The sequence below is a fragment of the Epinephelus fuscoguttatus genome, linkage group LG8, assembly GCF_011397635.1.
Source record: "Epinephelus fuscoguttatus linkage group LG8, E.fuscoguttatus.final_Chr_v1".
NCBI lineage: Eukaryota > Metazoa > Chordata > Actinopteri > Perciformes > Serranidae > Epinephelus > Epinephelus fuscoguttatus.
This window is the reverse complement of record NC_064759.1, coordinates 33,033,207-33,047,654: the sequence shown is the minus strand read 5'-3', so window position 1 is coordinate 33,047,654 and position 14,448 is coordinate 33,033,207. Positions and strand designations below refer to the sequence as shown.

At 39.2% G+C, this 14,448-nt stretch overlaps 1 long non-coding RNA gene across 2 annotated transcripts in view; it reads left to right on the top strand.

Moving 5' to 3' along the window:
• Window positions 1-14,448, top strand: part of LOC125893879 (uncharacterized) — an 80,237-nt gene that overhangs the window by 5,337 nt on the left and 60,452 nt on the right. The window contains exon 3 of one of the 2 annotated variants that reach the window (XR_007449937.1): window positions 5,320-5,452. The exons of the other annotated variant lie outside the window; for it this stretch is intronic. This is a non-coding gene — a long non-coding RNA (uncharacterized LOC125893879). Of the gene's footprint in view, window positions 1-5,319; window positions 5,453-14,448 lie in introns of those variants that run through there. 2 annotated transcript variants of the gene reach the window in all.

Sequence of the window (14,448 nt, the reverse complement as noted above, 5' to 3'; positions counted from 1 at the left end):
TTTGCCGTGTTAATGCCCTATGTTGCTATCAGTCTGGCGTGTGTTTTGGAGGACTGCCAGCCAGTGGAGGAAGAGCACCTATTTTGTGGAGAGGTAATTGCTACACAGTAGCCTCTGATTGCCAGGATCTTTCACTGGGAACGGCCCCGGCTCCCTTTTCACTTGCACCGACAGCCTGATTACAAATCATCTTATTGATTTGATGAGTGCAAGATGTTTGCTAATAACTGTTCTCATACCATCTGTTAATCTTTGTTGTGATTAAAGAGGTAATCCCAATACCCATTATTCCCAATGACAAGAGCGGGGATCGTTCTCTTACACAAGCTTTAGCCCCTCACAGGCCAGAGGGGGGAGACTCGAGGGGGTGCAGTACCAAGGATATCAGTGATCTCCGAATGCAATTGAGAAATCTGCTCCACCTTCTACATAACAAACGCGATACAAAAAAAAAGAAGAAAAGAATTACACCCCTCGCTAAAAATCCATTACCCCGTATAATCACGCAAAATGATTTTTCTTAAATATGATAATAAATCACAGGCTGGATCAATAGCCTGCGGACCAACTGCTATGCCCTGATAACATATCAATCAATATTTAGTATTTAGATTTTAATTAATACCTCAGTGGGTCTTGGAGCCTGTTAACATTGAGAGAAATATAATCTGTGATAAAAATGGGCCCAAGTAAAGAAACTGATAAAAGCAAGCGTGGTCCTTGTTTGCATTCCACAGTTGTTCCTCATATCTGTCATTGATCAGTCAATTGCTTAGCTGTGATTAAGGACCTTTCAAAATCACGCTCGGTGTGTGTGTGTGTTTGGGTGTGTGCACGTTTTTGTGTGTGTGCAATGCATAGGGGAGGTATGGATGTGTGTGTTTACATGGCAACGTGCTCATCGATCATGCTTTGTAGGGATGAGCTATGCTTCGGGAGCACCTGCTGCAAACGGCGCAAACAGAGGATCACACAGTAACATCATGTGTTGCAAAGAAAGCAAACAAAGCTTTGGAATATGTCTTTATTTTTTATTTTTTAGGTTTGTTTTACAGTGTAGCACAACATTTTCTTCATCCTGAATGTAATCCTAATCTCAACACTCCTGCATTGTGACAGGCTTCTCGCATACACTGTTGCTTGGCTATAAGTGGGTGATTCTCTGAACTGCTCCCAGCATACTGTAAAGACCTGCAATTAATTGGCCGCTGTGCAACTCTGACAGAAACACTTAGGCAAATAGTTTCAGAGTGATGCATTTAAGTCATTGCATCCCGAATATGCACGCAATGGCCCCCTCTGTAATCTTTTCTTAAGGTTTTACGTGTTAAACACAGGGCTGCCAACTGGTTTTCAATTGGATTGACTCTTGTGGCATTTGTAATTGGAATCCTTTTCCTTTATAAAGAGATTAAAATAGATAAATATAGAAACAGACAGGCAGAGTTTGACCGTGAGGAACTGCATGGCTAACACAAGATTAATAAGACACATAGATAAACACAGGATTCTGTGGTAATCCTCCTTCGAACTAGTGCGTTTGACTTGTAATCTGTTGACTTCCATCTTTCCACTGTGCCTGTCCATCTTAAATAAACAAAGGTGTTCATAGAAATTAAATAAACATTATAATTTGATTATATTAATGATTAATAGGATTCGTCAGACAGTTCCAGTCAAAAGTCTGACCACCATATCAGCAAGGTATGTTAAACTGTAAGTAACCATAACGTAAGTATATATGAAGTAAAGAGAAGTTGAGTCACTTTTCCATTATTTCCAAACTCCAGGAAACCTCATCCCACTATCACCTGTGTGTTTTCTGCATTAGCATTATGTTGGACCACACACGCTATCTTAAAAGGAGAATGAGTGGACTGTGCAGGCTGTTGGCTGAAGGCCGCGGTGGGTCCCTGGTCTCTGGAAAGTCAAGCTGTGATGTGAGCTAACAGGACATGTGCATGTTGCTCAGGGTTACGACTGAACTTAAGTGTCCCAAGGCTGTCTGCTGTCAGACCTGGGTCAACAGGATATTAGGCCACTGCAGGCCCAAGTGGTTGGTGTTTCTTTTGAGCTGATCCCTGGCACACACACATCCACGGTAGCATTGGCACGGAACAGGAAGACACACACGTAAACATACAGTGGAGGTCAGTTGAGGCAGCTTGGGTGTCAGATGGGGTTGTACTTGGTGTTTGCCACACCTTTGCCCCAGTGACCTATATCTGATAAGTTATCACATTATTTAAATGAAAACATATTTTTGGAGAGTGTATTAGATGTAGCCTAGTTGATGCTCCAGCCACCAACAATACAGTGCAGATATAATTACATTAAAAATGTCAGTAAAGCCTCCAAAATCCCTCAACCAACATCATAATCTTGATTAAAAATATGGTGAAGAGACAAGGGGTGGAACATTTTCCCACTCACTACAGTACACAACCATCAAATTGGAGTTATCAATGTTGCTGGCACATCAGCTTAGCTCTGTGGTAAAGCTCACAGACCATGAGACTGGACCGGATTGGCCAATCCCTATTAATCCCTTCTTACTGTTAGGTGGACAAGGTGCCAAGGGGGCCCGATGCAGGGCTGGCATGGGGTGTGTGTGTTAGCAGAGTGAGTCAGCTGCTGCCGGCATTACTGTAATTGAATTAGTGTTGGTGTGGTCGCACACACTTCGAACAGTGCAGGTGAGGGCATGTATTGCTGTGCATTAGCAACATAATCTTGTTGTCCGGGCTGCATGTAAAAGCATTCTAACATTCACAAATTAATGACTGTATTATCATTAAATTACATTATTATTTTGAGACATTAGTAGCTCTGCTGAATGAGAATTTGTTTGTGCACGGTTTACATTGTGTGCTACAGGGTCAGGTTTTGATGGAAATTCAGCTGCAGTGCTATATGCAGCAAATGAAACAACAGAGCTACAACATACTTTGAGTGTTTTGGCAATAGGAAAAGATAAAAGGTGTGAAAGCTAGAATGAGAAAAAAAATCAACATTTTTATTCCTTTGAGATAAAGAGAGGTAGAAAGTCAGCAACAAACTACTTTTCATGAAAAGCAGCAGGATTTGTGGCCTTAATTTTGAGGAGCACTAGCATTAGCAATACCTTTGGTGTTAAATTGAGGTTACTAGTTGTCTTGGCTACAGGGTGTAATTTACTTCTATTGTTTTTACTTAAAGCTATGCTAATTAACATTTTAATATTGAAAATGTAAAATGTAAATTAGGTTATCATCTGACTCTGCAGTTCCCCTCAGCTTTACAGAGCTTAATCTTGTTTTAGGTTAACGTATTTCTGACCCTCATCATGACACGTTGATTAAATCTGACTTCTGTCGTCGACATCATTCGCAGCAGCAGGCAGTTGTTTCAAAACAAAAAAGCAAGGACAACCCCGCTGTGAGCCTACACGACCTGTAGCACCAAAAGTTAGACAGACAACAGTAGCAGCTAGCTAGTGAATGTAGTGCAGCTTTTCAATAGAGCCAGATATTTCCTTCAGGAGTTGGTGGAGACTAAAACGGAGCTGAAAGGAGATTGACTTATGTATTTACATGCGCTAAATTGACAATAATGTAAGTTAATGTTGTTCTGCATCTGCTGGATAAAAGCCCACAGGAACAGTGCTGTTGATGCCCATTTAACATAGTGGCCAAATGTGGAATTACAGCTTCCAGGTCTGTCATGTGATGCCATGGAGCCCAAATAGGCCTCCAGGATGTGCACCGGGCTGTGAAGCCAATTTCCTAGTGGTCAAACAGTGGTACTGCAATTACCTTGGTCTGTCATGTAATGCTATTATGCCCAAAAAGACCTTTTCCCCATAGACTTACATTGGGAAAGAGGCGTCTATAAATCAGTGAATAATTTTCTTTTTGAAGTGTCACAACCCCCGCAATATGACTTATTCCGTCAAGATTTAATCAAATCGGTCTGATAGGAAACATGGAAAGTCTACTAAAGCTGCACTCCGCTACACTCGGCCATGCATGGGCCCAATGATATGGAAGCAGTGCCAATAATCTGCATAATTTCCTACCATGGAAATAGAGCAGTCTGGACTGAATGTGCCACTGTGCAGCTTCCATAGCAATGAGTGGAGCCCTGCCACCAGTGCTGTATCTAGGTCTCTTTATACATCTGTTAGTCTAAACAAACTTTTACCCATAGACTTACATTGTGAAAGAGATCAGTGGATAATTATTTTTGGGCGGCACGACCCCTACAAAATGAATCATTTCACTATCGGAATTTGATCCATTTGGTTCAATGACATTTAAAAAGTCTAAAAGAGTTGCACGATTATATCATTGTTATCCCCATTTGAGTTATCGGAGGGCTAAATCGGAAGTTAGCCGTTTGGCAGCAGAAGTTAGCTGTTTAGTCACTGTAAGTTTTTTGTGCGCTTGCTCTGTGGACCCCACAATGCAGAAGATCCAGGTAATTTCATACCACAGAAATCACGCTTTTTTGGTTTCATGCACCTGCCTGCCTCCAATGCTGTATCCAATTCTATTTATACCTCCATGGCTGGACGAGGCAAGTGTTTGCTAACATTACTAGCATGTTAACTTGTGTGCAGCATGTTGCGTTTCCCTTACGTAGCCAAAAAATTAATTCAAACTGGTTAATGTATCCGATTTTTATTTTGGTAAGGATGTAGTCATGGTTTAAATGTTATACATGGCACTTAAAGCTTAAAGCTAAAGTTGTTAGCAAAGTGAACTGTGAGAGTCATAGCATGAATGACTAACACTGCAGCTACTGTCTTTTCTTGCTAACTATTGCGACACCATGGGGAGAAATTTGTTGAATTGGTGTCATGCATTTATTCTAATCAGGGCAGAAAAGGGAAAATTGTTGTCAAACTCCCACATTTTCCTAATTTTCCTGTATTTTAGTAAATGAATAATTTTACAGTTTTGCAGTAAAATATTACAAATAAAAGCAATAAAAAAGCATGGCATGGAAAAACAATGAAACAGGAGAAGACTGAAACAAAGTTGAAAGAGAGAATGAAGATGGTGGGTGGAGGAGGATGACGGACAGTTGTGGAGACAGGGTTGTTAGTTTATGTAGGCTGTGGGCTGAGTCGACTGGAAAATTTTGATCACTTTAATTTACTATATCCAGCGTTGCTTCTCTCCCTGTCCAGCACTTTTATCAAGCCCTGTGAGCCTGTATTGATTTTTTTATTTTCTGCCCAGGATAAGAAGACAGAGAGTTAGGGAGCTCTGGTGAATGGAGAACTTTCCTCAGATTGCTGCTATTCTCCAGCTTATTGCATCCTGTCGTTTGTAGTTTCAGATGATGTCCAGTACGCCACGGCTGCTCCAGCCAATAAACAAGGTGACTAACAATGGAAGAGAGCCAGGAATGAAGAGAGGGAGACAGGCTAACCACCACACCACACACAGATAGAAACAAGGGGGGGGGGGGGACATTTTATAGAAGTTGCCTTTGTTTTACGGCTACGTTGACACTTTTTTTTGAAAAAGTATGTGCTTTAGTGTTGCTTAAGAGCTGTACTTGTTTGTATTGAATAAATAAACATTTCATATTGTTTTAAGCTTATCAAAAGATACATTGAGGGACAAACATTACTAAACTGATTTTTTTAATTCTTCAAATACATTTAATGTCAATTTAATCATAAAGTAATATGAGGAAAGGATCTTCTGAGGGAAATCATAAAGCATGCTAACACGACTCTGAATTGTTTAAAAATGTGTTTGTGTTTCTGATGAATTGTAGGTAAAACTGTTTTGTCCAACTTTTTATTTACAAGATATCCAACAGGGCTTTGGTGTTTTCCCTCCCTTTTATCCAGCGTTCAATTTTAAATCAAGATGTCATCTGAGATGAAAATAAGCAGGTGTTTGTCTGCGAACAATGCAGCAGAGTGCAGTGCATTATTTGCTTTCACCCTGTGCCACAATAGGCTTTCATAGAGAGTTACCATGTTGGAAGTGAGATAGTTATTCTGGGACTGAGGGCAAGAATACTATTTACCATTTTTGTATATTCTTGTTACTGGTTCATGTGTGTCTCCCTGAGCAAAATTAATTATCACCTTTGCCCCAAAGAAAATGCAATTAAAAAGTAGAGGTAATGGTTTTTTCTTCAAAATGAAATGGGACGATGGTTTTGTCCCCAATTCATTGGCTTTTTGATGATGTGTGTATCGGACAAATTTATTCCATAAATCTTTTTATTTCTTCATTTTTAGGTCTTTTTTTTCTTCTTCTTCTTGGCGTGTATTTGTATTTCCGAATGTTGGGATAAGAGGATGAGTGTGTGTTTGTGTGTGTGTGTGTGTGTGTGTGTGTGTGTGTGTGTGTGTGTGTGTGTTTGAGAAAGAGGGGGTTGGGGGTGTGGGAGAGAGACAGAGAGAGATTAGTGACAGTCTGATAAAAGATGTCTCCAAAACCCTAATTAAAATTGAATACCCCCGCAAATGCAAAGCAACATGCAATCTCCAGGTATTTCATTTAGAGCAACTATCTCAGTGCGAGGCTGTTTTTTATGTCTTTCTTCATTGCACACAAATAGCTATCCCCCTTTCGTTTTATTTTTTCACACTTCCACATCTGCCACTGTCTTTGTCAAACCTCACGTCTGCCCTTCTCTCCCTCCCTTGATGTCAGACACAATGACAAAATAAAATCAAACTGAGTAACCCCGTAGTGTGTCCCTTTTTTTTTTCTCCAAAACACTTCCAAGGTTCAGCTCATTAAACTGCAGAAAAAAATAAGGGCTTCTGACGCAACAGTGAGCACAGCGTCAAGCTCGTAGTATTTTTATAACACAGACATGCTCAACTATTAAGAACAAACTTAACTTTATTTTTTTCCAACAAATGCTGACATTGGTAATACCTCAGTATAGGCTGTGTTCTTGGAATGAGCTCCATGACTTTGTTGCAGCACCACATATTTTTGTGTCTGCACTGATAAAGAGTCAATTCATCACTAAAATGATCAAACAGTTAAAATAGAAGATTTAAACTTTAATGAAATTGTTAGCTATTTCTGTTCGTGTATCCGTGTACATCCTCTCTCATTATAACTGGTGTTTATTCTGGTAAACTTCTAAGCTTCTTGTCATTCCTCATGCCGGATGCTGAACTAAAAGTGCATGTTCACAGTTTCCAATTCCTCGTCGTCTTGTTACATCATTAAAAGCGGGACTCATCCTCTGTCCTTGGTCTTCAAATATCTCCTGCAGCTTTGTGAGTAAAACGAGAAGAGTGATTGCACTGTACAGCGGAAAACCGTGTTTGAGAGCTGACCTGTGTTGTGGCTGCAGTAGCACTTTCACTTCCTACTGTCTGGACTCAGACTGCCCGGCCATGTGATCTCACTTCAGAGGAATCCATACACACACGCACACACACGCACACACACGCACTAGTCACTGTCATCAGCAACTGGTGGCCTACGGTTTACCTGCCAGTTTACACATGAATCAACTCAGGCGCTGAGGTCTGGAAACATACTGGATTGATATTACTATATGATATCAGCTTGCCATTTCATTAAAGTACAAACATAAGCTTTAAATTTGGTATTTTTTGCTTGTTTTTTTATTATTTTTTGCACATTTTTCCTTTCACAATTTTACTTATTCCTGGTTCTTCTAGTGTGTTTAGTGAAGGTTTAAATTGGGCTTTTTCTTTCACTTAAGAGGAGAAAATATTCCTATTTTTTAAATTATTATACGTGTTCTCTAATGCACAACTAGCAGACCAAATTTGTAGGTTAATTAAATCATTTGATTGGAAAAAGTTGAATTCAAGCACACTGTTACCACTGAGTTTATTACAGATACATTTATTTACATTTACAAGTTTACTACAGGCAAATTCGTCAAATTCACAAAATGAAACAATAATATTTGCTACGATACGAGTCATGGGCTGCAACAGTCAATCAAAAGGAGACGCAAACCACATGGCTAGGACAATTAACAGTAACTGATATGTTGAAATCCATAGAATACAAATGAAAGTAGACACCGAAATAAAAATGACATGAGCACTGAAAAATATGCTTCTCTTATCAACAGGAGAGGTTCAAACAAGACAGAAGAGGCAGGCCTAACAATAACCAGACTGTGTCTCATCCCATACTATATTTTGTCATGAAAAAACAACAATTTGCTCAAAAATTGTAAAAATAAAACAGCTGTTGACAGTTGTGGGGCAAAAAAGGAGAAAAAGCCAGTATCCAGTAGCTTTAGCTGTTGAAAACCCCCATACTGGCTGAACATTACTGAAAGCTCACACCTATAATCATTTTTACATGGCTGCCTGCAGAAAATGCAAAGGAAATTGCTCTGGCTTAAGCTACCGTTTAGTCATAAGGATATGGTCCATTTGGTGCCCTGCCAAAGCCATGCCCCTGAGTCATTTTACTGTATGTATTTTTTGTCATCCATTCCCAGAACACCAGTTGAATCATACAGCAAATAAATAATCCCCAGCGCAGAGAGTTTAAAGAGGTGAGCAATAAACATGTGTCTCAAGCATGCGTTTGCTTTCCCTGGACTGCACAGAAGTGTTTTCGAAGCTCCCCTCTCTCCATCTAGACAGTTATTAACTTTGCAGATGATATCTTGTCATGTTAACTATTGATTCCCGTCATCGTTAGAGTGTGTAATAACGAGGACCGTTGGTGCGACAGTTTTGTTATATCTGCAGAGAAGTGACAGGCCCATGTGTTAAAGACATGTTTACTTCACTTGGGGATCAATAAATGCTGTGAGCCAGCATGAGAAAGCATAGGCCCTTACCAGTGTTATCGATGCACAATGTATCACATTATGAAATATATGTAGGAGGAAGCTGCCCACGAGATTAAGGAGTCCTCACAGATCAATGAAGAGCATGAGCATTAATATAGTGTCTGCTACTTCCCTCCCCTGGACACCCCAGGTTATTTTTGCTCTCAGGCTGAACACTGATACACATAGACGTGCTTTCGCGTGAACTGGGAGAATTAGATTTGCCTGTTGGTGTTACAATCCAATATCTATCATTGAAAGGATTCTTTTCACTCCTACTGTATAGCCAAAGGTCTCTCATTTTGGGCTCGGCGGGCAGAGGCCGCCATGACAGTGACAATTGGGTTACTTTTGAGATTTTAAACTTATTAACATGTTAGAAAAATTTACTTCGCATTTATGGTGGCGCTGTGTGCTCACGTGCGTGTGTGTGTGTGTGTGTGTGTGTGTGTGTGTGTGTGTGTGTGTGTGTGACAGCAACCTTGACCTTGAGACTGGTGGTGGAAAAGACTGTGTGCTTGCTTCATGTGGTCAGGAAATGTTCCTTCTTAAGGTGATTTCACTGTTTAATCCCATGCTGAAATTTAGCTGTCTTCATACAGCGCCTTATTTTAACATTTGCTTGAGCTTCTATTATCCCTATTTTTCCCCCCCCCCCCCCCCCCTCCAAAAAAAAAAATATATATATATATATGTAAACCTACTTTTTTACCTTTCCTGTAACTGGGTGTGAATGCTGGAAAATTCTTCATTATTACTATTTCGCCTTGTTTTCAGCACTCTTTTCCTCCCACATTTTTTACATAGAAACTTTAGTTAAACATCAAAACATTCAGCTCAGTTAGGACATATGGCTACTACTTTTATCATTGATGAATGTCATACTTTCAGAAATAATTTCAGGGAAAAATTCCCCATTCAAATGAATGGACAGAATTTTTAAAATTGAAAAATTGCATGCATTTCGAACTCCTATGTACTTATCAATTTGTACAGCTAGAAACGACATTCAAACTTTAAAATGTTCCACATCGTTCATACATTATGGGTATGAACGAATACAACTTTTTAAGCCAGGAATAAAGTGTAGCATGAGCTTTTCAAAAACTTCAATAATGTTGCACATTATTTACACATTATTGGCATTATTCGATTTTTCAGTGACATTCATAGTGATTAAACACATTCCCACTTTTTCAGTTGTTCCTTCGCCTTCTTCTTACACATTTAAACCAGTAATTCAGTTGAGCATCAGCTTTTCAAAATCTAGCATTCACACTGCATTTTTTTCAGAAGCAGTCTTGTCTAGTTTAACTTAAAATTACTCTTTTGCTCTGCATCATAAGCAAGACGTTCAAACTACTGGTTATCATTTCAACCACATCCAGTTGACCTCATATATAAACTGAACTCCTAAACCTCATTTCCCACGATGCACGTCAGGCCTTTATGAGCTTCTCATCTGAATATATCCTCACTGAGGAGGGCAACAGAGGCGTGTTGTCATCGAGCTGACCCTTGAAGTGGCCAGATGAAGGGCAGGGAGGAGGAGGGGTGGAAGGGTGGAAGGAAAACTTGGGCCAAGGTCAAGAAAGCTAATTTGTTTCCTGCGTCCCCTGCCGTCCCTCAGAGGCGGACCACACACTGCCCATGCAAGAGGGGCTTTAATGTGGTTAAGGGTGCATAGCATGGGGCTGAGCTCATTAGCTACTGGCTCCTATATCATGTAGGACGCAAAAATCTTATTGTTTCTGTCTTCTTGTACTGAGTATTGATAAAACAAATCTAGTGTTTTATTAATATCATCTATGCAAAACAACTTTATTTTATTGGAACCCTAACATGTTTTACAGAAAGCAGGGACACACAGAATATGTTTTTGTTATTGTTTTTAATTGACATCATACATTTTTACATAAATATAAAATTACAGCACACTAATGTTGAAAACATGTTTAAATATACAGTGGAAGAAGTGTTTAGATGCGTTACATAAGTAAAAGCCACAATATTGCTATGTTGTACTCCATTACAAGTAAAGTAAAAGCTTTGCATTCAAAATATGAAATCTTAAATAATTCGCTGGACTGTGTGGGCGTGGTTTGAACAGATTAGATAGACAACGACCAAACAACCCACAAACTGTTGTTGCTAAATCCTGATTGGTGCACAGAAGTACATAATATCACCTTTTTCTAACAGAGCCCTGCACACTTAAGACTAGTAAGGAGAGCACAGAGAAAAAAAATGTGGAAATTCAGAAATTTGTCAGATTATTAATTGTGTTTTTATACAACTAATTTGAAACAACAAATAGGTTTCGTGAAAAAGTAATGCCAAGCAAATTGGATTCTGACGGAAATGAAGGAAATGTTTCTAATAAGTAAATTAGTCCTGCAATACAGCATTTACTTGTCATGACTAAAGCATTTTTTTTCTATTACCTTTTTATAATCATTTAACCAAAATCACAATGCTTCCCTTGGTGCACTTGTTGTTCTAAACCTAAGACAGGAGTCTGGACATGACCCCGACGCTGTGGTGTCAAGGTCCTGCACTTTGTACACCATCCACCCCCCCCAGCCACGTCCCTCCGAGTCCTACACAGTAAAAAACACATGTATACTTTTGTTGCCTGCCTGAAAGTCTGTGAACATAATCCAGGCAGCGATTATGTTGCTGTGACAGCATAATTAAGAAAGCAGTATAGTAATGTCCAAAAAATCAAATGAAAAATAAATCATGTTAATGACATCATTATATGTACTGTAGGCTCATATACATGTATTGTCCATGATACATGTGTGAGTTTGCGCATGCACACATTCAAAATTTCCTTGATAACTTTCAGTTCAAAGTGTTTCGAAAGCAGTTTGATAAATAATATTCAACATACTTTTATAGACGCAAAACACCAGATAAAACCAAAAACATCAGGCTTGATAGCACATAATATTGCAAGTACAGGCAGTAATACAAACAAAGTGGCACAGGAACAAAAGCACAACATTCACAGGAACTGACAGTGGCAAACAACATGTCCAGCAGTTGTTGTCAAAAGGATGTTTTAAAAGGAGTTTAAAAAAGTTTCTTGACACAAAAGAGACTGGCTGCAATCCTTAGCTTCTCAGACACGGCACTCCAGAGACAAAGGGCACTGCAGCAGGACGCTCTGTCACCCATAGTGTTTAGGTTGTAGCAGGGTTGGTGGAGAATGGGTTGGCTAGTGTGTCATCTAAATGTATATTACTGACATCAACCTCTTTTTTTTTTAGTATAACAATATGGAATTTTGTGCCATTTACCTGATTTTGAGTCAGTATTAGGATTGGCCACCTCCTGCCATCTGTCAAACGCTTACTGGATTATATGACATGAAACGCTGTTTTGGCAGCTCAGTGCCGGCTCCTTTTAACAGTCAAAGTGAAAGAGGAAATGAATGTATTTGCCACCTCAAGGGCACACATGGTACCTCTGTCGAACCTGTAAAGCAGTGGTTAATCACTGTCTGCAGAAAGGCATAGCCTTCAGTGAGGAAAAGCCATCAGCCACGGAGAGAAAGAGCTTAAATTACCAAGCTCTCAGGTTTGACAAAGGCCAGACCCTGTAATTCATGGCTCATAAGTGTGTATACAACATTTATTTATTGATGAGTAGTTAAATATTGGCAAATGCAAGATTTTATATTATTTGTATTATTATTTGGCTTTTAAAAACAGCGTAGATACAATCAGAGATAAGTTTGCCAAGTTTGTGATGGATGAATATATAGATTAATGGACTCAAAGTTACCAAAGAGATCAGTTTTTTTTCCTTTTTAATTAGCACCTGTGAGCTGTTTCCCATTAACACTGTGCACATTAAAAATCCCTCTGCTTTTTCTAATTAAGTAAAGTGGAAACAGATTAGATGGCTTCTTTGAACAAAGGTCAGTGATTGCACTTTGTCTCGCTCCTCTGTTTGTTTGTTTGGCCAGCACCAGGAGAGAGCCTGCCACTTCTTCCCAGAATGTCACTTCACAATCACTGTTTGTTTTACGGAACAGCCTTTTCTTACCCTCCATCTTCATCTCCTCTCAATCCTTTTTTTTTTTTTTTTGTAGAATGTGATCAATAGATAAAGACGTGCCTCTCACTACTGTCAGCTTTGTCAGTTTTTTTTCTTCTTTCTATAAAAGCAAAAGTATATTCTGCTCCACAGGTGGGGAGCAGGGGAAGGAGAGGTTGATGCGATATGGATTTTCTGCTGATATGATTATAAAGCACGTGGAATGTCAGATTAAAGCTGGACTGATGAAAGATAGGCATCAATCAGCGACGTCTCTGGAGAGGCTGCAAGGCATGACATGGTTGTCAAGAAGGAGGAATATGGTGACTCATCCCTCCCTAATCTCCCTTTCCTGGCCAATTGATTGGACTTTCATATCCATTAGCCTGGCTTTCATAGCTGCTGTAATGAATGGGCAGACTACAGACATACTTCGAGACCAAACTTGTCTCTTAGACAGAAAAAAGGAAAGATGACAGAGAAGCTGTGATTCACACAGGTATCCTGAATGGCATTGTGAAGTAATTCACATCAAAAGATTCCCCTATCACTCAACATGCAGACTTACACAAAACCTTGGTGACTGGCCATAATGTCAAAATGTTTGAGATTCAACCCTGTTTCCTGAAAATTTAAGCTCAAATTTTAGTTTTTTCAAATATTTTTTGGCGGAAATATAATTGCTGCCTAGATTATGTTTAGTGGCAACATTTGTTACCATAAAAGGGGAATTCACATCAATACATGGTTTATTTAGAGGTGGTGAAGGTGGATACTGTGGAACGGAGAGCAAGGGTTCACATCCTCAGACCTACATGTGGTAAGGTTTAGGTACTTTGGTGAGTGAAAGACAGCTGTTTTGGGTGAAATGGTATAAACTAAACATGCACGTCTCCTACTCCAGTTCACTTTTGATTTAAAAAAAAAAACAAAAGACCCAAGGCTTTCCTCTAACTTAAACTAAGTGAAGTCAGGAGTTAAATATAATCAAAACACAAAAGAAAAGAAAAGACAATCATGCATTACTTGATATGAACACACATCACATTGCAAAAGTTTGCCACCTCAATTGTGAACACTTTTCGACATGGCAGACACATTCATTAAAAAATGTCCTACTTATATTGATAATTTTTTTTTAAAATTGGGCGACATTACATTTATCCCAAAATGTATTTGTTGTTGCAAATTAGTAATAAATGTAATTTAAAGGTGACAGCATTGTTAACATTGCCTATCCTACGTTTACATTACCAGGATGAGACCCTCTTGACATTTTGTTGTTTAAGTGTGTGTTGAATTATATCACATTTGTTCAGCTCTTTCCTGTGGTATTCAGAGAGAACATATATTTTTCTACATATCTTCTAATTATATAAGTTTGAAGTATTTTTAGTTTACTTGTAAATTAATATCCTGATGTAACCTGTGCACCAATTTGATTTTTACCAGCTACATCATGACGGCTGGCATTTGAGTCTGTTCGAGTCTCTCTCTGTGTGTGTGTGTGTGTGTGTGTGTGTGTGTGTGTGTGTTTCGTGGCAAAATGTGGTCTTGGTGACACCAACTGTAGCAGGACTTACCACAGAAGCCGTTTTA